Source organism: Macaca mulatta, chromosome 11 (assembly GCF_049350105.2).
Source record: "Macaca mulatta isolate MMU2019108-1 chromosome 11, T2T-MMU8v2.0, whole genome shotgun sequence".
Taxonomy (NCBI): domain Eukaryota; kingdom Metazoa; phylum Chordata; class Mammalia; order Primates; family Cercopithecidae; genus Macaca; species Macaca mulatta.
Genome location: NC_133416.1, coordinates 115,211,765 through 115,237,552, shown reverse-complemented (window position 1 = coordinate 115,237,552; position 25,788 = coordinate 115,211,765). Strand labels below are relative to the sequence as shown.

At 42.8% G+C, this 25,788-nt stretch overlaps 1 long non-coding RNA gene across 1 annotated transcript in view; it reads left to right on the top strand.

Annotated features, from left to right (window-relative positions):
- The window catches only part of LOC107001008 (uncharacterized), a 96,621-nt gene that overhangs the window by 20,706 nt on the left and 50,127 nt on the right, over nucleotides 1-25,788 (top strand). The gene's annotated exons all lie outside the window — the stretch shown is intronic.

Sequence of the window (25,788 nt, the reverse complement as noted above, 5' to 3'; positions counted from 1 at the left end):
TTTTGTAGAGGTGGGGTCTCACTATGTTGTCTGGGTTGTTCTCAAACTCTTGGTCTCAAGCAATCCTTCCGCCTTGGCCTCCCAAAGTGCTGGGATTACAGATGTGAGCCACTGTGCCCAGCCCTCCTGCAATATCTTAAATCACCTTTGGCTTAGGGAGGTTGAGTGTCTGCTGGTTTCATCAAGCAATTCCCTGGATGAGACAGAGCCCATTTCCATGGCTAATATGATGGAGCGTTTGGAGAGTGCTGAATCCATTAGGGACCAAAGTGGTTTCCCATTGTCATTAGCTTAAATCTGGATGACTATACAGCTCAAGGCTCAGGGTAGAGGCTCCAGGATCAGTGGGTAGATTCCCAGGACAACTGCTAAGTCAGGGCAGCCCCGTTAAGACTGTCTGCAAAGTGCTTAAGGGCAGAGCAGTGGGACTGGGCTTCCTGAATCCACATCCCAGCTCTGCCACTTGCCATCTGACAACAGGAAAGCAATCTAATTCCTCTGAGCCTTTCATTTTTCAATTTTAAAAATTTTTAGTTAACATATAATAATTGTGTATATTTATGGAGTACAAGGCTTACATTGTGAGATGATTAAATCAAACTGATTAACATATTCAGAATCTCACATACTTATTTATTTATTTTTTTTCTGATGGCAACATTTAAAATCTACTCTTTTAGGGCCAGGCATGGTGGCTCGCACCTGTAATTGCAACACTTTGGGAAGCTGAGGGGGGAAGATCACTTGAAGCCAAGAGTTTGAGACCAGCCTGGGCAACACAGCAAGATCTCGTCACTGTAAAAAGTTTAAAAAGTTAGCTGGGCTTGGTGGTATGTGCCTGTAGTCCCAGCTATTTGGGAGGCTAAGATGGAAGGATCACTTGGGCCAAGAATTCAAGGTTGTGGTAAGCTAGGATTATGCAACTGCACTCCAGCCTGGGTGGCAGAAAAAGACCCTGTCTAAAAAAATAAATAAATAAAATCTACTGTTTTAGTAATTTTGAAGTAGACATTATTATTAACTATAGCCACCATGCTGTACAATAAACCTCTAAAGCCTATTCCTTCAGTAAAACGGAAACTTTGCACCCTTTGAACATCTCCCCATCCCAACCCACCCTACCCCAGACTCTGGTAACCACCATCCCACTCTCTACTTCTATGAATTCTACTTTTTTAGCTTCTACGTAGAAGTGAGATCATGCAGTACTTATGTTTCTATGCCTGTGGGCCCCTTTATTCATTCATAAGGTGGATGTAAGAATTGTTGTTCCATTTGCCTTGGAAAATCTTTCCCCATACTTACATTTCCCTAGTCTGCTCAGATGCCACTTCCTCCATGCATTCTTTCAGCTCTGCCTTGTTAGAAACTGTGACTCCAACCCAGCACTTGTCATTCCCGTTCCCTGCTCTGTTTTATTTTTCATAACATTTACTACTAAACACACTACATTATGGCTTTATATGTTGTCTCTCTCTCTCCCTGGTAAGAATATGAGCTCCAAGAGGGCAGAGGTTTTGCCCGTTTTGTTTACTGCAGTATTCCCAGAATGAAGCAGGTGTTCACAAAACATTTGTCGAAATAATGTCTTAATTAAATGAGCACCTAACAGTACCTGGCACATAGTAGGGCATTACTATTACTCAGACATTGTTCACTAATCAGGTCAATGCCATTTGGTTCCTACTTTACTAATTCATCTAAAAATATTTCTTGTGCACATATTATATGCCAAGGAGTATGCTGGGCTCTGGTGATGCAAGAATGGACAAAAGGACTTAGAGATCAGCAGAGGACTTCCTAGTACCTCAGAGGTTATTGTGGGAATTGAGTGAATGAATGTATGCAAAATACTCTGCACAATCAGGCACAGAGTGGTTGTATCAGTCAGCTTTTGTGATGATAAAGCTATGTGACAAACACCCCCAAAATCTCAGTGGTCCTCAGCCAATAGTTATTTCTTGCTTATGTCTGAAGGTTGGCTGTGGATCAGATTTGGGTCTGCTCCATGTGCCCTGTCATTTAGCAATCAAGGCTATAGGATTTTGTTCTAAATTTTTTGGTAGATCACTGTGTTGCCCAGGCTGGTCTCAAACTCCTGGCCTCAAGCAATCCTCTCACCTTGTCCTCAAATGTACTGAGACTACAGGAGTGAACCACTGCACCTGGCCCTCCTGCAATATGTAGACATGCTATTCTCTTAGGAGAAAGCAAGAATTGGCAGAAATTTGTCATGCCTAATGGAGGCTACTGCCTGGAAATGCCATGTCATCACTTTTGCCCACATTCCAGTGGCCAAATAAAGCTACAGGGCTAAGCCCAACATCAGCAGGGTGAGGAAATATACTCTGCCCACTGACCAGGAAGGAGAGAGTGAATATTTGATAGGTAATAGTACAAAATACCATATGTTTAATAAACTTCTTTATAAGGGAGAAAAAATAAGTTTCTCCCACAAAACCTAATACAGGGGATGGTTGACAGTTACACATTATCCCAAGGAGAGTCACCTAGATGGTGATAGAGTTGGAGGCTAGAAACCCATTGGTATTTGTATGAAGAGGAGAGAGCACAAGTTTGCAGTCAAGGCAGACTCAGGATTCAAGCCTTGGCACTATGAATTGACAACTGAGCCTCTCAGCCTGTCCTTTCACCTCCCCAGGTGGCATCTATAAAATGAGCCTCCCACATGGGGCTGCCTAGAGAAGCAGAAGGTCTAACATGGGGGCAGGTCGTTTGTGAGCCATGAACACTCCACAGTTGTTGGGTATTATTCGGAGCCATTAATGCATGTGATGCCCAGTGGCTCAGCTCAGTGGGCATTTTCTGAGCTTCGGACCACTCCTGGTGGAAATTTGCATAAGGTTCCATTGAATGTGACATCTCAATATTTCTCTTATAGTTCCTTCTCCAGCATCTCCCGTCCCTGATTCACAGTCCTAGTCCTAGCAAGTAAGTCATCCAAAACAAATATTTATTATGCTTCTTGATGGGCCTGGTACTCTTCTAGGGGCTGGGAACACAGCAGTAAGGGAGGCAGAAATAACACTTGCTGTTATGAACTTCAAGTTCTATGAGGGAAGAGGGATTTAGGGCAAGTAATTCTGAGTGTAGGGAGAGTTGGGGTGGCACAGGAAACAATGAATGAGAATGAGAGAAAGAGCCAAGTTGCAGGGGAAGTCTTACCAAGAAAGCCACCCTTATAACACGTGGTGGCCAGTGTTGTGATTGGAGACAAGTGTGGGAAGCTGAGAGAACCCAGTGGGGCCACCTGATCCAGGCTGGAAAGTCTGAGGTGGCTTCCTAGGGGAGATATATCACACCATAGTGGTTGATTCTCGCAGATCCACTCCATCAAAAGTGATTGGATGTGTCAAAGCCAATGATGGTGATGCAATTCTCCTTCCTGCCAGTGATTGGCTCAGGGAAGGACATGAGACCAATCCTGGCCAAGGACACATGAAGGACAGTCTGTTAGGAGGCTTCTGGGAAAGTTTCCTTGGTTCCAAAAGCAAGGCATAAGAAAAAAATTCTGGTTTCTCTGGATGTTCTGGGTCTGGTTATGATGTCAGGTCTGCTATATCCACATTGAAACCTGCCTGGCATAACACTTCCAGAGTACATACGTGAAAGGGACAGGGATGCTTGAGAACACCATTGAACTGCTGCCTTGACCAAACCAGGACTCTCATCCCCTCTTGACTTCTGAAGTTCCATTCATGTGAAACATTAAACGTTCTTACTGGTTCTGCCAATTTGAAGAAAGGATCTATATTAGTTGCTTCTAAGAGCTAATATAGGGGAAACCAGAGCTGGGTTTTGAAGGATGAGTAAGAGTTTTCCAGGTGAAGAAGGAGAGAAGGTCAACTAAGGTAGAGGGAGAGAATCACAAGGAGCCAGGTCATGGACGTCTGCTATATACCAGGCTGAGGATTCTGGCCTTACCTGAGAATGGCTTCTGTACAGATCAGGTGAGGTCTCTTAGGAGGCAGTGCAGACCTGAGTTCCAGTCCTGCCTTCCCCCACGTGAAAGCAACTGCAATTAGACAATGCACATAAAACTTCCGGCGTTTCCATTTCCCCCTCTATAAAATGAAGATGATAACACCACTTTGCAGGGCTTGAAGAGAATTAAATAAGCTAATGGGCATAAAATCCTTAGCAAAGTCTCTGGAATGGGGTAAATGTAGCCCTTATTGTTACTAGAGTTTTATTATTTTTATACCATTATCATCACACATACACTGTATTGGTTCGCCATTGCTACCTAACAAACCATTCCCAAACTCATTGCTTTAATTGTTTTGCTCATTGTCTGTGGGTGTGCTGGTGATTTTTCTGGCCTCAGCTTAACTCACTGAAGTGTCTGAGTACAGCTGGAGGTCAGGCAGGTGGCTTCATTGTCTTGGTGGGGCCTTTCAGTATTTGAGGGTCAACTGGCCATAGGCTGATATAGAATGACCTTGTCTGAAATGACAGACAAGGAGTTCCCCTCCACAAGTTCTCATCTGCTAGCAGATATCCTGGGGTTGTCCCCATGGTGGCTAGGCAAGATTTCAAAAGAGAAAGTAGAAGTGTTCTAGTCTCTTGACCCCTGAGAACCCCTAGGAACTCTCTGAGTCACTTCCACTGTACTCTGTATCACTCAATACAAGTGATAAGGCCAGCCTAGATTCAAGGATTTTTCGGGAACCAGACTCCACTTTTCAATGAGAGGAGCTGCAACAGCACATTGGAAAAAGAGTAAATACAGAGAAGGGCAGCAAATTGCCACCATTTCTGCATCTACCACACATAACTCTGATGTCAGGAGACCCAGAATGCCCCACTCAGAATTTGTCTGATCAGAGTCCCCAGCCAGCAAACATCCAAAAAAGGCTGTGGCCCACTCCAAAGCCCTCCCCGAGTCGCTTCCTTGGCTGTATTTGTACATTATGATTGGTTCCCCTACTTATCAGTCCCAGCAGGAAGAACCTTCCTTGTCACCAGCCCCTGGAGAATGATTAAAATCCCGCACTATCATCCAGACCTTGATAGGAGATTCCTAAAGGCAGAAACCTGACTTGCCCTAATTTTCAATAATTAACTCATCAAGGCACATGGAATGGCTGCTGCTGTGCACGGGGGCTCCCTGGCTTTTCCCAGACTGACCAGTAAGTCCCTGCTCGCCACATCGCATGGGGGAAGGGAAGCTGCTGTTTATGGAAGACCTATTATGAGCCCAAATGGGCGGGCGTTTTCTAGGTGTGAACTCATTGCTTCTCTCAACAGCTGAGCCAGGTGGATATGATGATTCCCATGTTATGATGAACTGGCTGAGGCCCAGAGAGGTGAAGTCACTTGCTGGGAAGTTCCTGAACCTAGCTAGTAGTTATTTGGTTACTTACGAGGCCATACCCGGACAGGTTCCAAAGAAACTGAAGGTGCAAGTCAATACGGGCTCCTTTCTCTGGGGGGGGGGGGGGGGGAAGAAAGGGCCTCCTGAGGTGATGTGATTCAATCACAAGTGTCTCCCCTAGTGGCTAGCACAGGGCTTGGAGCCCCTCCACTAATCACTCCCTTCATTGGGTGTTTCTTTTTCCATCACTGTCACCAAAAATTAGCACCAGGCAAGGAGACCCCGTTAAAATACAAATAGTGTGGAGCTCCAATTCGTTAAAACACAGTTTCCTGAGCTTCCCCTCAGACCTTTCAAAACAGACTCTTTAGGAATGAGGCCCTGGAATCTGTATTTTAATGTTCTCCTCTGTAGGTAATTCTGATGTAAAAGCCACTGACAATATCCTGCATGGAAAGACACTCACACAGTGTTGCTGTTGTTGTTGTTATTAAGTGAATAAAGCAAGTTGTCTAAAGCTTGACCCCGTATTTGACAAAGAGATCTCAAATAGGTAAGGAAAAAGTCTGTATGAAAAAGAACATACTGACAGTGGAAAGTTCCTACTCAGAGAGGGGTGACGGAGCTAGGTCATGATTATCTGTATTGCTTGAACATTGTGCAAAAAGCACGTATTCCCTTGTAATCAGAAAAAGCAGTAAGACTCTTTTAATGCAAATATCCTTGAAAGAGAGAGAGGATATTGGCAGTTGGGAGGCGACATTGAAGAAAATCTTTGACTGTGGCAGCTAGCTGAGAGCAAAGCCTTTTGGGAAAAGGCTTTGGTGTAGGCACCTAGGGGAGAAATGGGGGGAAGTATGAAAATTCCAGCAGCAAGAGCACCAAAGTCCAGGTCCAACTGTTTCTATATCCTGTAATCTTAACCCCCATGCTGAATCATTGTGGTAGATTGCAGTGGTGGCCCCAATTCTTCCTCTGTCCCTGTGCCTATGTCCTTGCCTGTGTGACTGTAATGCTCCTCCTCTCACAAGTTGACTCCACCAAGTGACTTGCTTTGGTCAATGAGATTTTAGCAAGCAAGACCCAAGATGAGGCTTAAAAAGTGGTTGTGCCTATACCTCTCCCATAAGACCACACCCAGGCTGCCTGTTGGAGGATGAGATACATGTGGAGGAGAGTCCAGTCATCATCATTGACGATGTTTCTTTATCCACCACTGTCACCCAAAATTAGCACCAGCCAAGAAGTCCCTGTCTAAAATAGAAATAGCATGGATCTACAATTAGTTAAAACACATTTCCTGAGCTTCCCCTCAGAACTTTTAAAATGGACTCTTTAGGAATGAGGCCCTGGAATCTATATTTTAATATTCTTCTCCATAGGTAATTCTGATGCATAAGCCACTGACAACATCTTGCATGGAAGGACAGGTTGACAGCTGGCTGACCCCAGACATGTGAGTGCACCCAGCCAAGGTCAGCAGAGCTGCTTTGCTGACCACCCAGTAGTCACTAATGATCAATGACCAATAAGTGTTTATTGTTTAATGTCACTAGATTGTTTGTTATGCAGCATTTGGTAGCCGTAAATAATTGATACAAGTTTGGACCTGTTCATGCTGACTGCACAGAAGAGGAGCCCTTAACACTGACCTATGTTTGGTGGAGTCTGATTCTGGCAAAAGAGATGTTCTGGGCAGGACTTGCTGGTGGAGCTGACTCATGGGTGTCACCCCTCAGTTACTGTTCTGATTTATTTGGTATCTCCATTGCTCATGAACTCTCAAGCATGAGTATACTTTTTCCTATCACAGAGTAAATAATGGAGCCCTGTCAATTCCACAGTTCATCAGTCATATGCACATTAGACTCACCTCTGCTGACAAGCTCTTCTGCTCACTCTCCCAAATGAGCAGACACGAGACAGTAACATTCTTTTTTCACTTCTCCTAGGTGTTTACATTGTAGATCACAAGTACTTCCTTGCCTGGCACTATCATTTTAACGAACTCCATCAGCAATACACATTCAGATAACTCCAGAACCATGTACCCACACTCAAAGCCTGTAAATAATAGAAATGCTGTATTGAAATTACCAGGATTTTTGCTATGTGCTTATATACATTAGGCTATTTAATCCTCACGTGAGCGTGCAGTAATACCATTATAGCAACATTTCAGAAGGAACAAAAGATGGATCTTTAAAAATCTGTAATGCAGGTGAAAGATAAAATCCATACTATATTAGGATAATGTCAATATGATGTCAAAGAGTTCTCATAAACTGACCAGCAAAATGACAAATGGCCCCACAGAAACTGGCAAAGAATAGGAATTTATGGAAGAAATGCAAATGGCCAAGAATCAGAGGAAAAGATACTTCAATTCTCTGGAAATTAGGCAAATGCAAATTAAAGTAACAATGAAATATTATTCTATACCCATTGAACTGGCAAAAATTAAAAAGAGTTATAACACCTCCTGCTGGTGGAGATGAGGGCAAAGGACATTCTCCTGAATGGCTGGTAGATGTGGAGACTGTGATCCAGGAAGTCATCGGCTTGCCCAAGTTAACACATAATAAACAGCAGAGTCATCATTCAAATCTGTATACAATGAGCACCAAAGCTTATGCTATTAACTACTAAATAACTGGAAGGAATGTAGAGATCTATCTAGAGGGTTTTCAAGTGGTTTTTAATATATACATATACATACATACATATACAGTATGTATATATAAATATATAATTTAATATATAATATATTAAATTATATAATAAATAGAATTTATATATTTAAATAAAATAAATATATAAATAAAATAATAAATAAAATAGATATATAATAAATAAAATATATAAATATTTTACATATATAAAATCAGCAGAATCTCTCTCCAAATAACATCTCACAGAAAGTCCTAGTCTCATGAAAGAAACAGCATAGAGCTGCTACGGTTGAAGATGAGGTTGGGTGTGGAGGGGATGGTTTCAGTCTCTCCTCCTTGCCCCTATCCTCATTATACAGCCAAAGAATCTCTAGATCTCCATGGAACAGAGTTTGAAAACGGCTATCAAGCCCAATCCCTCAATTTCAGAGTATCAGGGGCATAAGTGAATGGCCCAGAGAAGGCAGGAATTGCTTGAGGTCATACAACCCATCATAGCAGAGCAGGGACTAAGATTAGCACTCCTGCTATATGACTCTCAGGGTTCTGGATAGTCGTAACTGTCATGATCGTGCCCACAGGCATCCTTCATTCAGCACCTTCTAGGTGTCCAGCAATGTCGTGCTTCATGTCCACTCCTCACAGTGACCCAGCATGAGGTGACCAAAGCCTAGAAGAGTGACAGGACATGCCCAACCCTGTACACCTAGGAAGTAACCAAGACAGGATTTGGACCAGCTCTACCTGAATCCAAACCAGCAGTGTCCTCCACTGTACAGAATTACCCCAGGTAAAGCAGCTGTGGGTTATGAAGAATGTAGGCAGATGGGGCAGGAACTTTAGCCCAGAGCCCCCATGCATGATCCCTCAATCCCACCTGCCATGTTGTGTTCCATCAAGATCTTTATTATTATTATTATTTTTTTTTTTTTGAGACGGAGTCTCGTTCTGTCACCCAGGCTGGAGTGCAGTGGCGCAATCTCGGATCACTGCAAGCTCCGCCTCCCGGGTTCACGCCATTCTCCGGCCTCAGCCTCCCGAGTAGCTGGGACTACAGGCGCCCGCCACTGCGCCCGGCTAATTTTTTTTTTTCTATTTTTAGTAGAGACGGGGTTTCACCATGGTCTCGATCTGCTGACCTTGTGATCCGCCCGCCTCGGCCTTCCAAAGTGCTGGGATTACAGGCGTGAGCCACCGCGCCCGGCCTCCATCAAGATCTTCACCGTCTTTCTTTATGCATCAGCTCCCGACCACTCAGTACCCAGCACTGCCCAAAAACTAGATAGCACTTAGCAGCTGTTATTTTCTGGCTGTTCATTCTTAGAGGCTAGCTGTAAGTCACCTATGGGGAGGGAGGTGGACTGAAGGCAGACAGTCCTGGGCTCACAGCCTCATCAGACATTTCCCAGCTGTGTGATTGTAAACAAATTAATCGACTGCTCTGTCCATCTGCTCCTTCAAAGATAAAGCAGGGTTCTACAGTAATTGCGCTGTACCCATTAGGATGCTTTGGGATGCAGGTAAAAACCCCAACACACACTGGCCAAAACATTGACAGAATCTATCATCTCACATAACAGGAGGTCCGCCAGGCAGAGTCCCCTTTGGGGTATAGATTTAGCAGGGCAAGGATGTCAAGGAAGATGTAGCTCCCTCATCTTTCAACACTGCCATCTTCAGAGTTAGCTTCCTTTTCTGGCATATAGTAAGATGGCTGTCTGAATTGCAGGTGTCACATTTATTAATACATAGCTACAAGCAGTAAAGAGTATCCCTCCCTTCTGATGCCCCCTTCTTAGTAATAGAAAGTTTCCGAAACACCATTAACAAATTTTCTCTCACCTCTAATTGGACAGACCTGGGTCACATGCTAACCCTTAAACCAATCATTGGCAAGGGGAATAGTATTGCTGTGATTAGCTGGAACCAATCATCTGCAGTGCAATGTCTGATGAGAAGCCAACTATTTATTTTGAAACAATGCATTTAAGAAGGATTTGCTGTGCTAAATGGCCAGCCCGGTGGCACTTCTGCTTTTTTTTCAACTTTGGATCTAGGACACTGGAAACACTCAGCAACTAGTGAGTGAGGGTATGAGTGAGTGAATGAATAAATGAAGAATTTCTTTCCTCTCATTGCTTTCTCCATTGCCCAACTCAATTATCTCTGGATGACCTCAATGCCCAAATGAAGCCACAAAAGATGGTGGATCTGGAACAAATTAGGAAATAATTTGAACTCTCTGGAAAGCTCTACTGAAGAGATGAGTGAATCTGGGCCAAGCCCAAGTTGTCTATGTCCAAAAATACTCATCAACTTGTCAACAGACTCTCTTGGGTGAGGGTGGACACCACATGGCCCACTTACTGATTTCGTCAGTGGTGGTGTTGCTGCTAGTGTTCTAAATGAGTTGTCCCTGGTATTGAGATAATTTTGGAAGCTCTTTTTAGGAGTATGGTTAATGACAGACATGGTTGTTCAGAATAAATAGCCAACCTAGTTTTGGCAGTGGGACAATAAAACATTTCTGCCAGAGGAAATAAAATGGGCAGGGTTGACCACCTCTAACTGGAATTTTGGTGGTCTCTATCCAAGATAGGGGCTGTTTGGTTATTTTGCCTCATGTTGGAGCCACAGTGGGAGACTACAGTGGCTGTCTTCACATTCCACCAGGAAATTAGTCTCCCTCTGGGAATTCATGCTGAAGGCTACCAGTTAGAACTGAACTGAAAGGAAAGATACAGCATCCCCACTACTATGAGTATGGTTAATAACAGACATGGTTGTCCAGAGTAAATAGCCAACCTAGTTTTGGCAACCCTCTGTGGTTGGAGACAAACCATGGGAAGGTGCTCAAATTTCAGTTTATCCACGTATAAGGTGGGGTTTGGATGACATGATAAACCTTGAGAAACACAGAAGGCAATGTTGGGTAGAAATGGGATCATATGGCCCACAGTCATGCTGTGAGTTTTGGCAATTGTGGTAGGGGTACAATTTGCTCACAATTTTTTTCCTTCTCCACTCTCAGTACATTTCACTGTGGGTGGAGTGTACATTCCTATCCCATTGATACTGGGCTGGACCATACAACTTGTGTTAGCCAATAGTAAATGTTTAGAAATGCTGAAGTAACTTTGGGCCACTTCTGAGCTTAAGCCTTACACAGTTTTGCCTGTGTTTTCATGTGCTCTCTTGAGATTTCTGTTCCCTTCCTTTAGAAGGGCATGTCCTGCGAGGCCACTGGCTCCAGAATGAAAGACAAAGGGAGCAGGGTCTTTCCTAACCTGCAGAGCCATCCCCAGATGATCCACAGGACTATTAAATAAATAAATAAAGTTGGCTTTGTCATGAGACAGGAATCATCATCCCCATTTTATAGATGAGAAAACTGAGGCTCTGTGAAATTAGGGGACTTGTCCAAAGTCACACAATCCAAAATCTGCAGAGCTGGGATTTAAATGGCCCCAAAGGCTGGATTTTCCTGCTCTCTTTTGCTCCATTCAAGTGAATGATCAAGAATACAAGTGTCAGCTGAGCACAGTGGCTCATGCCTGTCATCCCAGCACTTTGGGAGGCCAAGGCAGGTGGATTGCCTGAGCACAGGAGTTTGAGACCAGCCTGGGGAATATGATGAAACCCTGTCTCTACCAAAAAATACAAAAAACTAGTCAGGCATGGTGGCACATGCCTGTGGTCCCAGTTTCTCAGGAGGCTGAGGTGGGAGGATCACTTAAGCCTGGGAGGCAGAGGTTGTAGTGAGCCAAGATCACTCCACTGCACTCCAACCTGGGTTGGAGTGAGACCCCATCTCAAAAAAAGAAAGAACAGAAGTGTAGTTCCTTAAGGGCACAAGACCACTACTCTGCCATCTGGGTATAGACAGAAAAATAGAAGCCTCTTCTGGAAAGCCCCTCTCCAGAGACCCATTGAGCTGACCCCAAATTTGTAACTCTACAGAAGGTCTAGAAGTGGTCCCAGGCAGATGGGTCGTCGTCACCTGGACAGGTCTCAGTATCTGCTGCTGCTGCTATGTGAGCATCCTGTAGAAGAAGCCAAAAGGGGACTCACTCCCTCCTACTGGGGGATGCCATTCTGTTCTTAAAGGCATTTATTGAGCACCTACTGCTTACCAGAAATAAATGGGATGCCTTGAGAAACCCGAGGTCATTTGTAGATAAGGGAAGGAAATACATTTCAAAGTTCTCAGCCTCACATCCGAGACTGTTTTCACCTGACTCCAAACAAACCACTATTGTTACTTATGTCAACACTTCATCCTCTCCTACCCCTCCGTTCACTCTAAACTCAGCCATATGAAAATTGCTTTGCTCCAAGCTTTTGCTTAACTTGTTCCTGTGGCCTGGGATGCACTTCTCTGTTCCATCTCAATTATGACATTTCTGTTCAGCGTTAAAGTGTGATGGGCCACCTTGGAGCCCTCTTTCCCAGTCCCCTTCTCTGGGCTCTTTGTTGTCTGTGACAGCCATCTCAATGCTGGTCTACATGGAGGCCTGACTTTCCCACAAGCCCACGGTTTCCCACAAACAGAGATGTTTCTTTACTCATTTTGTATCACTTCCCAGCACAACAGGTAGCACAAATGCCAGATACTGGGTAGAAAATGTATGTGAACATTATGCCCTTAGTAGTATAGAGCAATTTGGAATTTATTTGTTAGTGAGCTCCAGGTTTAAGTCCCAGATTCCCTTCTTTCTAGCTCTGTGACTGTGGGGAAATAGCTCACCTCTCTGAGCACCGCCAGACACTATTGTTGAGGATTCCGTAAGATAAGCAACTAGCACTCAAGAAATGTAACCTATTCTTACAGATCACATATCCCTCAAGAAATGTGATATATTCTTACTACTGTTGTTGTTATCATCCATTACCTTTGATTCTGGGATAATGGGCAATGATTATCCTAGATTCCAGGGGTCAGAAAATTTGTCTTTAAGAGCCAGAGTGTAAGTATTGCAGGTTTTGTGGTCCATGTGGTATCTGTTGTGCTACTCAACCGTGCCGTTGTACCATGAAAGCAGGCACAGAAAATACGCAAATGAATGAGCATGACTGTGTTCCAATAAAACTTTATTTACATAAACTGGCAGTGGGCCAAATTTAGACCGTGGTTTGCTCACAGGCTGTGTGAGCATCCTGTAGAAGAAGGTAGAACTCGGGCTGTTTACATCAATTCTAAAAGTCACTGCAAGGGGTAACCTGCGGCAGGGGAGAGGTCATTCTTGGCTTGCCAAGCAGAAGAAGAAATGAAGAAATCATAGCGCACTGACGCATGAGCTCTGGATTCAGACAGACATGAGTCCTGAAGCCACTTCGATCAGCTGCTGTGTATGACTTTGGGCAAAAGACCCCTCTCTGTTTAAGCTTCAGTTTCCTCGTTTATTAAATGGAAAAAACAACAACCCGTATTTCCCAGGCTTGTGGGGAGCATAAAAGTGTTTAGCTACCTTGCTAGAATTTATAGGAGCTGTGTCAAAATGTCAGAGAAAGGGAACATTACTGAGACCCTAGGCAGTGGGAAGGAAAAAAAAAATCGAAATGGAAAATGCTGACCTTCTATTAGCTTCTAGTACACGGAATTTCTCAGCAAGACCTTGTAAATCGCTTAACTTTTGGCAAGGCTGACATTTGGAAGTTGATAAGCTCAGGTGTCACTCATAACCAGGAAGCTTTTTTTTCCAAGAGGACACGAGAGCCTCAGCATTACGATCCCAACACCTCTAATCTCACCCCCAAACAGGTGCAGGTAGGGGACAGGGTCTTGGCACCTCTGGAGTTCCAAGACCTGTCCTTTGTCAGGGGCTGGGCAACGTTCCCCAGTCCTGCCAGTATGATGGGAGATGGAGGTGGGAGTCTTGTGGGTGGGATATTTTTCTCCTGATGATCCAAAATTGGGGGGGAATTCGGGGCGGGAGGGGGAAGCACAGATTAATACTGGAAAGCAAGGGGATTAAAAAAGATTAAAGAGGGTAAAGAGAAACGAATGCTGATCTAGTGGATACTTCTGACTCAGAACGCCAGGTTTTTCCCTGATTCCAATAAGCTCTTTAAAAAATTCATGAGGTTTCTGTTTCTCTGAGTATTTATTCGGGGCCCCGGGATAAACTCTGCTTTCATTGTGGGCAAGTCCTGGGGGGAAGGCATAATTTGTACAGTTCAGGGTAATAAATTACACAATGTCAACATGTTCAGTCACTAATGCCCTTCAGCTGTCCCAGGCCCTATTAATGAGGGGTGGCCAGAATGAGAAAGGCAACCATTCTCTGGCTTTATTCTTCCTTTCTTTGTTTCCTTCCCTTCATTTCTGAGGGGGCTTCCCTGTGTCAGGCACTGGGGACATAGAGATGAAAAGGCCATTGAAAAGACACCGTTTTGCCAGGCATGGTGATGTGCACCTGTACTGCCAGCTACACCGGAGGTTGAGGCGGGAGGATCTCTTGAGCCCAGGAGTTAGAGATCAGCCTGGGCAACATAGCGAGACCCTGTCTCTAATAAAAGAAAAGAAGAAAAAAGGTCACAGATGATGGAGACGACACTTTCATGGAGAGTTCTAAGGCAATGTGATGGGTCCTAGAATAGGCGCCAGCAGGTTCTCTCCAGCAGCATTCACCAAGTCATGCTATATAGTCACGGTGGCACTAGGGTCGGGAAAAGGGCAGGAAGACACAAACCTTCTACTCATGCCTCCATTCTCTCATTTAAAATTGGACGCATGATCCTCCAGACAGGGCAGCCTCTAAAAAGTTAATACTTTTAAACCTATAAAGATGAAAAAAAGACTAGAAACTACCTAATGTCCAACAATAGGAGGCCAGTTATGTAAATTAGGCTACTTAGTGTCATATGATGTGGCCATTAAAGTAATGAGGATGGAGGTTGTGTAGCAACATGGAAAAGATGTGTACAAACTAAGTCTGGCAGTGAAAGGTGAAAACTGCATTTTACTAAATGAGAAAACAAAAGAAACTTCGTAAGGATCTGGTTGCCCTGGGGAGTTGAATCTGGAGGAGTGAGTATTTTGGGGACTGGCTCACATGCCTGTCTCCCCACTGGATTTGGGTACTTGGGGACCAGGGACCAGGGGCTGTGAGAGATATATGTAAAATCTCCAGCTCCTAACCCTGTTGCCCAGCTAGGGTAGATAAAAAATGTGTGAGAGAAGACAGGACATTGATGCCGCTCGTCCCTGCATCCTGGGCAGAGCACAGTAACTTGCACATAGAGGTTGAAATTGCAGCCCTGGAACATAGAGGGAGGGCTGGATGAGCAACAAGGGAAGATGGAAGGAGAGAGAGAGAAAGGGGAGAAATGAGAAAAAGAGAAAGAGAAAATGAGGTAGAAAGGAGGGGAAGGAGAGAAAAGGATGATTCTGCCTCAATTTAAAGCACTAACATATATTCGAGAAGTTATTTCTGCCAGGATCTAGACTCCTACACCTTGCATGGTTACCTCCTGTAAAAAGCTGTTTCCTCTGTGGCCCCAAAGTGAGGCACATGGAAGCTGCAGCCTTGGAGCTCTCTGGGACAGCTCTGGGCCCCAAGGCAGGCACATGCTGAGGAGCCTGGGGAAGGAGAGTGGGAGTGGACCTTAGCGTTGAGCTGCTTTTTGGGCTCTGCCCACCCCATGATCAGTCTCAAGCTGTTGAATCCCCAAAGCAAACTTCAAAAAACTCTGGATTTTACTGATGGTTTAATGGGGCCCAGAGGATGGCGATTACAAAGCATATCCATGAGCAAAGCTCCCTGAAGATCCCCTTCTGGTGTCTCTGCCTTCCCTGGATTTCCATTTCTTCTGGAAGTTGCCACGCCTCTCCCTTCTCCTCTCTGCCAGTCTTCTTCAGTCATGCTTGTTTCTCTCTCCACCCCTTGTCCTCATCCACCTTGTTCCTCTAAACTCCCCCCGCATGCACACCCACCCTGCAATCAATACCAAGTCCCAGCTATTGGCCACACCCCACATGTCCAGCTTCCCCAGCCAGCCCGTAATTTCTTCCCAGAAGTCTGTTCCTTGCAGCATTTTTTCTGTCTAGCATCATGTTGGAATTTGATTAGTAACGTAAGTCTCTGGCGACTGGGATGAGCTCTAAGTTTAAATTTAATCTTTGCAAGCCAGGTGACCTCAGACAAGCGACATCATCTCTCTGGACAAGTTTTCCTGTCCACAAAATGAGGATCAGACGAACACATGCCTAAAAAGATTTCTGTGAATATTTAACAAGATGATGCATGCAAGGTGCTGGTTTAGAGAGAGCATGAAGTTGTTCTTAGCCATCAGTACTATTATTTATCCACTGGAACATTCTGTGAGGTCAGTAGAGCAAGACTATGGTCCTCATTTTGTTATGAACAAACCAAGGACCAGAAAGGTGAGTTGACTTGCCCAAGGTTGCACAAGACCAAGCAGCCAAGTCAGAGGTCAAGTTTAGTTCCTTGAGCCCAGACTCTTTGGATATCACCCCAATTCTTTGAGGTCAAGCATTAAGCTGGCAGGTACTGTTATAGGAGTTATTAAGAAATTATTTTAGCCAGATAGGAAAAGGGGTCCTTAGGAAGTTTTCGTTTGTTTTAAAGCAGCCTCAGAAAAGTTTCTTGTCTAGCAGGAAAGTCCCAGCTCTTGGTGGGGGAGAAGCGGGGGCCACCTTTGATATGCAAATACAGGCAATTAGAAACTGGGTCCACCCAAATATGGCGATTCCCACTGCCTTCTTCCTGCCCTTGCCCTCACATGTGCCTGGCAACATGGCTGCCCGCACATATCCCCATGTGTGTAGAACATCATGGCGTCCTGGATGTGCATATTAAAAGGCTAGGGTGGGAAGGCCAGTTTTTTCGTGGGCTACATGAGTGACATGCCTGGTCAAACCAATCCCCTGAGCCCTATGCAAATAAGACACCACCTCCTCCAACCTCCTCCTATCAGCAGCCACTTTTGTGCCACACACGGGGTTTTCCCTTTGTTGGAGTTCCCCCCTCCCGCTGGGGGAGCTGTTTTCTTCTTCCTTCCTTCTTTCTTGCCTGTTAAACTTTTTGCTCCTTAAAACCAGTCTACATGCGTCCCTGTCGTTTTATCCAATTCAGGGCGAGACGGAGAATCCTGGTGTTCCTCCACTCATCGGAGATCTATCAGTACTAGTGGCTATGAACCTCCACATCTTTGGCTCTTTACATCCCAGGTCCTAGAGGTCAAGCCCTGCAAAGGCAAGTACTGGCGAGTGGAGGGCCCTGCAGCCTGGATGCTGTTAGCGCACTCTGGGGAAGGAAGGTTCTCCTTCCTGGCTTCAGTTTTAAGAGGCTCAACATTAAATTATGATGATATATGGCATGGGATTCTGCTGCCTTCTAGCCCCTGACAATTACATTTCTTCCAGGCACAACTCCAGAGAACCCATTTTGTTGTTCTCGGCAGAGTCTGGAGAGACCTGCAGGAAATTTGGTGCCCTCACGAGCCATTTCTCACATCAGCCACTCAGAGACTTCCTATATAGTTTGACTATGTGGTACCCCTCTCTGGGGTGTTGTTGTCGTTATTCTAAAGCTCAGATTCAAAGGTTGTCACTGGACCCCAAGCTATCTGCCAAGATTCCCTCCCCTTCCTCTGCCAACATCATCACTTGGTACTTCACAGTATTGCATGGTGTCTAGGGGATTCTGGAGTCAGATCGATGTGAGCTCAAAGCCTAGGTGTTACTCTATGAACTGGGTAAATTATTCAGTCCCTCTCAGCCTCCATATCTTCACCTGTAAAATGGATATTTATATAGTTATGGAAAACAGGTAAATAATACTTCATAGTATGGTATGATAATTCTATGAGATTGTATCAGAGATACAACTACTACGATGCCATGTAATAAATAACCATAAAACCTTAGGGACACATGAAAATTGGCAACTCAAAGAAGAAATATAAGCAGCCAATGCATGCACACATAAAAAGTCTTCATCACACTAGTAAACAAAGAAAGGCAAATAAAGAAAAAACAAGATGTTAGTTTTCACTTATGTCTAATTGGCAATGTTTTAAAATACAGACTTTACGTTTTAGAACAGTTTTAGATTGACAGAAAATTTTATAAGATAGTTTGGAGTTCCCAGTCTTACCTATTAGTAGCATCTTATCTTAATGTGATATATTTGTTTCAGCTAATGAACCAATATTGATAGAAAATTATTAACTAAAGTCTATGTTTTATTCAAATATCCTCAGGTTTTACCTAATGTCCTTTGTTTTGAGCCTAGAATCCCATCCAGGTAGCATTTACATATAGTCATCATGTCTCCTTATATTCCTCTTGACTATGATAGTTATGTACTTTCCTTGTTTTTAATTACCTTGAGAGTTTTGAGGAGCACTGGTCAGGTATTTTGTAGAATGTCCCTCCATTAGGATTTATCTGATTTTTTTTAATGGATTGACTCAGGTTATGGGCCTGTAGGAGTAAGACCAGAGAGGTAACTGGAATTTTCATCACATTATATCAAGGGTACATACTAACAGCATGACTTATGACTTTTGGTATTGTCCTTGATAACCTGGCTAAGGTAGTCTTTGTCAGGTATCTCCAACCCACACCAAAAGAGTGGGGAGTTATGCTCTCCCTCTTTGAGGGCAGAGCATCTAGGTAAATTGTTTGAAATTAGGTTGCATGAGAGATTATTCTCTTCTCCCCCATTCATTAAGCTATTCAGTCACTTATTTGTATCAGTATACACTCAGAGATATATGATTTATACCTTGAGTTATAACTCAATTCTTTGTTTATTTATCTTTTTCCAATTATTTCAGCTTTGGCCATTGGAAGCTCTTTCAGTTGGCTTCTGAGCTTCTTTGATATACACTCATCATTTGTTTTAGCACATCCTTGCAATCTGGCACTATAAAATGCTCCAGGCTCATCTTGTGCTTTTACTGCCCCAGTCATTGAAACAGCTATTTCTCCAAGTAGCTCTGGTTCCTTTTATTGGAGAATGGTATTAGTAACCAAGATCTGGGCATTAGGTGTTTTTGTTGCTATAGGAATGCTTCTAGGCCCTCTAGGCTGGCATATTTTCTTATGATCTGTGAATACACTAACCTGTGTAAATACACATATCTATAAATATTTCTCTATGTAACCATCTGTATCCATACTAAGCTAAATGTTGAGTTCATACTGATGTCCCCAGCTCTGATTCATTGCCACATGGATCATCTAGCTTCCTGCCCTGGCTTATCTGTAAACTCCCACTCCAACAGTGAGAAACATGACTTTCACCAACTTATATCCATTTACTTAATTCTTCAACTCTAGTATGCATGTATAGCAGTATCAGAATTGTTAACCTGTATTTCTGTGGGAAACAACTTCATCAACTAGAGTACAGTCTTTATGTACAGTTCCTTCTCCCTTTTGTCTTCCAGACTCCATTTATTTCCAAAGTTATGTCAGCACCTCCCCTCACACTCTCTTCAATGTGGTTGTTTCAGGCATTTGCAATACAGTTAGATTCTTTGTCATAGTCTGCATTACCTCCTGGGATCCCAGCTCCTTAAATGATTTTTTAAAATTGCATTCATTAAGGTTCACTCTTTGTGCTTGAAAGTTCTACAGGTTTTGATAAATGCTTAATGTCTTGCGTTCACCATTACAGTATGATGCAGAATTTCATTACTTTCTTAAAAATCCATTTGCTCCACCTACTCATCCCTATACCCTCTCTCTAAATCCCTAGCATCAACTGCTCATTTTACTCTCTCTTGAGTTTTGTCTTTCCCAGAATGGGTGATGATGTTTTCAAGTGCTAATATTTATTAAATAGTATCACTGAGATTATGAAGAAATAGGCCTCTGTTATGCTACATGTTGCAGTTTGCTCATTCATGGCCTAAATATCTTTTTTTAAAAAAGGAAAAGGGGTGCCTATTTTTTATTTTTAATCCAGCAAATTCCACATCTAAAAGTTTACCAAAAGTAAATCATTCTGAATGAGTACAATGATTTGGTATGAGGATGTCTATGGCAGTATTTTTTTATTATCATGAAATTATCCATCAATTCAATAAATATTTAGTGTGTGCTTACCATGTGCTGTTCACTATTTTAGGCACTGGAGATTATAACTCAACAAGAAAAGACAAAAATTCCTGCCTTCAAAAATCCAATATACCTCATATAACTTGTATCCTAGTAATTAAAGACAGGCACACATAAATGCATACATGCATGTATATGTGCACACACACACATACATATTCTGATGATGGTAGGAGTAGGAAGAAAATAAATCAGGGAAGGTCATTAGGCAATGCCTCTGTGGTTGGCAGGGTGATTTACCTCACTGCCCATGGAGTCCTTTGGGGATTAGAGAAACTCAAGGTGTCCTGAGCTACTTCTGGTGGCTAATGTGAAAAGTATAAAGGACAAAATTATTTCCGAGCATCTCCTGGCAGAGAGTTGTAGTGAGGTTGTGAGCATTTGATGAGACAGAGAAGGAGGAAGGGGTGAGAGTTTTATGAGGAGCATACAGGTCTCCTGAGGCACACTCCTCACCCCGCCAGTGCTGACTAAAGCAGAGGACAGGGTATTTATCTGGAACATACAGAACTTTGGGGGTTCCTCTTGGCTGCAGAAAAACACCAACCAGCCATTAAAAACAATGTGTTGATAAATACTTAATATGAAAAAATATTCATAATATATTTTACATGAGTAAAAAGCAACTAAAGACTGTATATACATTATGGGAATATTTTGGTCACATAAAATGTAAATACTTCTGTATATATAAACGTACAGAAAACATGAAATAGAATGTTGTCTCTGGGTAATGGGATTAAAAATATTTTTAAAATTGCCTCTTTTCCTTATACTCATGTAACAAATATGCACATGTACCCCCTGAATCTAAAGTAAAATAAAATTTTAAGAAATCAACTTGTGGAAAATTAGCACCTTGATTTTTCGATCTATAAATATGGCACACCACTTCATTTCTTTAATTCTTTATTAAGCTCTTTCAGCAATACTATGATTTTATTTTTACTTTAACATTATTGGAAGTCTTTGGTTAAGTTCATTCCTAACTTTTCTGTGCTCATTAACACCAGTGTAAATAGAATTAATTAATTTCAGTTTCTAATAGTTTGTAGCAAGTATATACAATTTATTTTTGTATATTTTGCATATTAACATGGAATTCTATATTCACTTTGTATTTCCTATGATTATTTGTAGATTTTATAAATACTATGCAGGGAAATAATCACATCATTTACAAATAGATTTTACTTAACTCATTCCTTTTCATCAGCATGCTTTTTATTAATATTTTTTCTTTTTGCCTTCTTAGATGATTATGGTCCCCAGTAAAATGTTAAATAGAAGTGGTCCAGCTTGTCCTTGTTTTGCTAGTAAGGGGAGAACATTCAATATTCAATTATTAAGTATGGCATTACCTAAGATATTTTATTGATGTCCCTTTTCAGATTGAGGAAAGTACATTCTCCTCCTAGTTTTCTGAGAGTTTTTCTAAATATTGCATATGAAAATTGTTTTGTTCAATGCTTTTCTTAAAATTTTATGGTTTTTTCCCGTTAATCTGATAATATCATGAGTTACAATTTTATTTATTTATTTATTTATTATTTTTTTTTTTCTTGAGACAGAGTCTTGCTCTGTCTGTCACCCAGGCTGGAGTGCAGTGGTGCAACCTCGGCTCACTACAAGCTCTGCCTCCCAGGTTCACGCCATTCTCCTGCCTCAGCCTCCTGAGTAGCTGGGACTACAGGCGCCCGCCACCATGCCCAGCTAATTTCTTTTGTATTTTTAGTAGAGAAGAGGTTTCACCATGTTAGCCAGGATGGGTCTCGATCTCCTGACCTTGTGATCTGCCCGCCTCAGTTTCCCAAAGTGCTGGGAATACAGGCGTGAGCCACTGAGCCCAGCCTTTATTTTTTATTTCTAAGGAAGTTCCCATTAGTCATTGTATTAGGTTGTTCTTGCATTGCTATAAAGAAATACCTGAGGCCGGGTAGTTTATAAAGAAAAGAGAATTAATTGGCTCATGGTTCTGCAGGCTGTACAGGAAGCATGGTGCTGGCATCTGCTTGGCTTCTGAGGAGGCCTCAGGGATATTTTCCTCATTGTGGGAGGTGAAGCAGGAGCAGGTATCTCATGTGGTCAGAGCAGGAGCAAAAGAGAGAGTGGGAGGTGCCAAAAACTTTTAAACAACCTGGTCTCATGTGAACTCACTCATCACCAAGGGGATGGTGCTAAGCCATTCATGAGAAATCCACTCCCACGATCCAAACACCTCCCACCATGTCCCACCTCCAATACTGAGGATTATATTTCAACGTGAAATGGGGCAGGGACACAGATCCAAACCATATCAGTCATGTAATATCCTTCATATATGTGCCCCCAAAACACACACAGCTGAATATGATTTAATACTTGATTAATGATTTTTCTGCCTAATTTAATAAGGGATGGCTCACTTTAATTTTATTTTAGCATCAATTTCTTCATTATCAGTGTCATGGTAGCCTCATGAAAATAATAAAAGGTAGTTAGACTTTTAAAATTTTTCTCTTTTTTTACTTATCTGTGTTTTCTTAAGTTTCTACAGTCAAAATTTATATTGCTTTTGTAATCATAAGGGAAAAAGTGAGAACAACAGTAAATAATGTAGAAATGGATGTTAAAACTATCTTCAGTAAGAATCAATCATGATATCTAGAGAGATAAATTACCACTTCCCAAGAATACTGCCTCCAACCTATAGGGAGTGCCTTGCACCTCTGCCTTCCCTTGCAGCTGGGGATCAAGGCACAAACCCTTTCCAATCCTGAGATACCACGCTTGCTTCTCTGAATTTTATCTGTGGCTTTCTCTCGTGTTTGGTGGGACTTTGGAAGCAGGAGTGTGGATGAGAGTGGACTCTTCAACCTAGACTTAAGAATTTCACAGAGGCAGACAGAAAGGGGTTTCTCCCACTTACCACAAACACCTCTAAGTCTCTCACCCTGGCTCATTGGACTAGAGAGCATCATGGTGACAATTTCCTCCAGCATAAGACCTGGTACTCAAAGGTTTTCTGTTCTGAGTGAGCAAAAAGTGGTGCCAACCTTGATGAGGACAGAGAGTGAGTAAAAGGCAACATCACCTAGGACATCAGAGTGGAGCTAACGTGTTTGGTATAAAAATTGGCTGCAGTACATCCCTAAACACCTTTCTCACGCTAGAGCATTTACCAAGCATCACTTCATTCACTCCCATACCATCACCCATGCCTGGGAATCAGAGGTGAATCAGATGTGGATCTAGCCCTCAGAAATCTCCATATCCAGGAAGGGATGTAAATCATAGGCACATATCATCTTAGTACCAGGCAGACATTAAAAAACAACAGAAGAAAGCAGTTGAGAAAACAGAACGTTTACTTCCAGCTGGGCTGGGAGCCCCAGGGAAGATTTGTGAACTCTATGCAAAATGAACTCCAGGAAACTGCCTAGGAAGGACCTACTCTGAGGGCAAAAGCATGGGGAGTGAGTAAAATGAGAAACAACTCTATGAATATGAGGCTAGTTTTCTGAAATCATTGTATTTCACTTTTTGAAATAGAAATATACATAATTTTTTCTAACATAAAAAAGTATTTTATGCTCATACTAAAATAGCCACATATATTCCAGTGTGGGCCTATCATGCAATTTATTCAACAGCTCTCATTGGTTAGTCAAGTGGATTGTTTTCAAGTTTTCATGATTAGAAGTGACCCTATGATGAATACATGTATTTAGACTTTGTCCAATTTTATTTTAGGATAAATTTCTGGGAGGAAAATTGTTTGATTGAAGTGCATATATTTCAAAGTTTTTAATATATACTGCAAAATTTTCCTACCTGGACCAATTTACATTCAAAGGCATGAGAGTGGCCATGTGTCCACAATTGCCTAATTATATATTATCATTCTTTTTAATCTGCTTGCTCTGTGAAATGATGCCATGGAAGCTCATAAGCCAAATGATATAAACTAGTCTGTCACCATTTTATTTTGTCTTTTCCCCTTCATTGAGCTCAGTGGCTCAAATGAAAACCTCTGAAATCCTCCATGCACCACACCTAGAAATGTCCCTGCACTCTTTTCCCAGTGTCAACTTGAGAGCAGATGGCTTATAAGCTCACTCTAAAAGCGACATTTTCTTTATCTTTCTCAGGTCAGGTTTTGAAAACCTGGGCTGCAGGGGAGGAGGCCTATGTTGTGGTAGAGAGATGACCTGGTTCTTAAGAATGAATATTTTATTCATACCCCTGGTGTGCATCAGCATTTCCGCAACTGTCTCTGTCTCTGCTTGGCATGGATCACTTAGAACCTCCAAGGCAGACCTCTGCTATAAGCACCCTTGTCACTCTGGGGACCCATCCCATTTCCCAGCCATTTGTGAGCCAATGTCTCCATAATGCAGGGGTGGCAGGATAATGGGAAGTCCTTAGATCTTGAGAGAACCGACTTGGGTGGTGTTTAACAAAGAATGTCTCTATAATGCTTAGTTCCAAGTCTCCTTATGTGCTGGGGAAACCAGGCTGATTAAGGAGGAAAAGTGAGGCACAGAGAAGGGGAGACATCCACATGAGGTCATACAGCAATCACCCTTCCTAAAACCTTATCACCCGAGTCCTCTGTTGGAACTCACTGCCTCCCCCGTGGCAAACTCCTGATTCTAAATCTCAGCACACTGTGCATCTCATGCAGAGGGTTGTTTATGATGTTACATTATCAAGCTTTTAAAAGTCCAGATGGCTCCAGTTGTGGGGGGTCTATGGGCCATAAAACTGTCATCCTCACAACTCAAGCCTCTCTTGTGGTAATGATGTAATCTGTTTGTAGAAAAAGGCCCCAGTCCAGGCTGTCACTAGAGCAGTCACCTCTGATGGAGGCACAACCAGGGATAGGGAGTGTTCATGATAGTTCTATTCTGAGCTGTGAAAAGCAACTTTCCTTTGACTGTGTTCTCTAGCACATAAGGGCCCAATGTATTAGAGAAATGCAGGAATCAGACCTCTGTACCCACCTCATCTCCTACTTCTCTTCAAGCACAACTGCAGAACTTCTTCCCCCTATGAGCTCTTGAGTGTGCATTTACACTTCAGGGAATGTCCTCTCTTACTTTTGTCTTTAAAACCCTTTAGAACTGTAGGTACAAATCTCAGCTCTGAGGTTGTCTAACTGACTCAGGACAAGTCATTTCATCTATATGATCATTTATTTCCTCATCTCTCAAATGGTGTCAGTAATAGATCCAGCCTCATAGGATTGCTTCAAGGATTAAGCAAATAATCCTCATGGGCTGAGGTTGAGGACATTTTGGCTATAACAGAAACCCACTCAGACTAATTAAAGCAGAAAAAAGCAGGGTGAGGATTTGCTCAGAAAGGGCACAAACCCAGTCTTAGGGTGCAAAATAAGTCACATCATGTATAAATTTTCAGTCACTCACTCCAGACCCCCACATGCAGGAAGTTCAACATGTTCCTCCTAAAATCCCACTTGCACACTCACTTGGTGCTGGTCAACACTTCTGAACAGTTTGTGGGTCCCAGGGCAGAATGTTCACAGGCAGCAGATTTCCCCAGAAGACAGCAAAGGATGGAGTCCAAGCAAGACCACTGCTGTGCTTGGCTAACTTTTGGGCTGCGGTGAAGACGGCTGTGATGTGGCCTGGTCAGCAGCATTGCAGGTCTGGACTGGACTTTGAATAAACCATTTCCTG